This window comes from Rattus rattus, chromosome 7 (assembly GCF_011064425.1).
Source record: "Rattus rattus isolate New Zealand chromosome 7, Rrattus_CSIRO_v1, whole genome shotgun sequence".
NCBI lineage: Eukaryota > Metazoa > Chordata > Mammalia > Rodentia > Muridae > Rattus > Rattus rattus.
The window spans coordinates 65313023-65315520 of record NC_046160.1 but is presented as its reverse complement, the minus strand read 5'-3'; the positions used below and the strand labels follow the sequence as shown (position 1 = coordinate 65315520).

Below are 2498 nucleotides of genomic sequence, written 5' to 3'. Positions count from 1 at the left end.
TGCCTCTAGTCCCTCACTCGGGAGACAGGCGGGTGGATGTCTGTGAGTCTGAGGCCAGCCTGGTTTACAGAGTGAGTTCCAGGACAGCCAGGGCTACACAGAGAATCCATGTCTCAAACAAACAAACAACCAGATCTAGAATTACCCAGCTTAGACCCAGCTTCAGCCCCACCATGTGGCTTGAGGCTGTGGTCTCTGGATCATGACTGTATCTTCAAGTGAGTGTATGTGGAGTTCACACGGAATGCTTTTATGTAGAATAGAAGGTCTCCCACCCACCATTCTCAGATGGGTTTTCTGTTACCTCTGTTCCTTTTGTTTTTATTGTGGAAATCATTCATATTGAAAGCCTAATATAGAGTCATGTGTATATCGATATGGGATTATATGATGTCAAATTTAGTACAACAAATTTAGAACTTAAGTGAATACAAATACTTTTTTAACACAGAATGTATTTTAATATAAAAATATAATGATAAAGTCATACTGGTAGAAAATATTTTTGGCTATGTTTACAATCATTTTCCCTCCACTTCAGTATTGTGCTGTGTGAACTGACCACTGTATCCTGAACTGACCACTGTATCCAAATGAAGCAGCTTCCTGTTAAAATTTACAGACTGCAGGGACAGAGGTGTGGTCAGAATTGAGAAAAACTGATGAGGCCAGGAGACACGTGGCGGACCGTGCTTTGTTATGTTTGTATGTCAAGCTCTTCTGAAACTCAGAGAGGAAAACGTTTGGCAAACTCTATGCTACCATCACCTTTTCTATATTACATGAATAAAGCTAATTTTCTCTAATGTTCTTGTAGTTTGAAGGATTCGTCCAGGAAAGATGACCAGTTTTTCTCTCAGATTCACGACAGCCCCGCTTTGTTCTCGGGAGCATTCCCTCGGTGGTTTAGGGTTGTCTTCCTAGAGGACTTGAATATATGTTTCCTGAAACGCCCTTCTTCTCCCAGCTCTCCCTGTGAACTTCATCTCCTTTCAGGCGTGGGCTGTTTTGCTAACGACATGTTATACCCTTGACCTACGGAATTTAACTTGTGCCTTACTCATCTGTGGCTGTCGTCACTGCCACAGTGTAATGCCTCCTGGTCCGTCAGCCCACTGTACCATCTCACCTCCCTTGTAGACGGCTCCTCAAAGGGAGAGATTGTGTCCAATAAGCTTACCTCCACGCCATCAACCGTGTTCCTAACAGCGGCTGAGTCAGGCTCCTCTACCAAGGACAATGCAGCACAGGTGCTCTCCAGATATAATCTATTAGTGTGATTATTAGGGCTCTCTGGATATAATCTATTAGTGTGATTATTAGGGCTCTCTGGATATAATCTATTAGTGTGATTATTAGGGGCTCTCTTAGTTCCATTCCTGTGAAGAGACACCGTGTCCAAGGCAGCTCTTATAAAGGAAACCATTTATTTAATTTGGGGCTTGTTTATGGTTTCAGAGGATTAGCCCTTTATCCTCACAGCAAGAAGCACACAAGTACTGAGCTAAGAGCTGCTTCCTGATCCCCAGGGAGCATGCAGAAGGACTTTGGGCATGGTGTGGGCTTTTCAAACCTCAAAGCCCATCCCCAAGTGACACACCTCCTCCAACAAGGTCATTTTTTTTTTTTTAAGATTTATTCATTTATTATGTATAAGTACACTGTTGCTGTCTTCAGACACACCAGAAGAGGGCATCAGATCCCATTACAGATGGTTGTGAGCCACCATGTGGTTGCTGGGAATTGAACTCAGGACCTCTGGAAGAGCAGTCGGGTGCTCTTAACCACTGAGCCATCTCTCCACCCCCAACAAGGTCATTCTTAATCATTCCATCAACTGGGGACTTAACCATGCAATCTATGAGCCTATGGGTCATTCTCAAACAAACATACAGGTTTTATTGTCTCCTCCATTTTGATTGTTTCATTTGGTTGTTAAGATTTCTGCTCAGCTTTTGATTGGCATAAAGTTTTTAAGCATGTCATCTTATTTGACAGTGCTGAATTTTTAGATATTACTTCACTGATAAGAAAAGTCGTAATGGCTGAGGATTGATCCTGTCTTTCAAGGTTTCTTTCCGTAGGGCAGTGGTTCTCAACTTGTGCATCCTGACCCCTTTGGGGATCGAATGACCTTCTCACAGGGGTTGTATGGCAGATACCCTGCATATCAGATGTTTGCATTACCATTCTTACCAGTAGCAAAATTACAGCTATAAAATATAGCAGTGAAGTAACTTTATGACTGGGGGTCACCACAACACGGGGAACTGTATTGAAGGGTCACAGCATTAGGAGGGGTGAGAACCACTGCCTTCAGGGCGTCTTCCTTCCTTGTTGAAGGGGCTTTGAGCAAACGATCTTAGGCAAACTTTTCTCTCTCCCCAAACCATTTCTACTAATAAAGTAAACAAAACATCCTCTGTGATCCTTACGGATGAACAGTCAAAAGGAAAAATACATTGGAAGGCTTTTTGTTTTGTTTCAGGAGGGGGGTT

General features: G+C 42.9%; 1 protein-coding gene across 1 annotated transcript in view; it reads left to right on the top strand.

Moving 5' to 3' along the window:
• Heatr5a (HEAT repeat containing 5A) overlaps positions 1-806 on the top strand; it is an 89999-nt gene extending 89193 nt beyond the window's left edge. Inside the window, exon 37 of the mRNA XM_032907720.1 lies at positions 1-806. This exon is cut by the window's left edge and continues 928 nt beyond it. The gene's annotated coding sequence lies outside the window, so the exon portion shown is untranslated.
• The last annotated feature ends 1692 nt before the right edge of the window (positions 807-2498 follow it).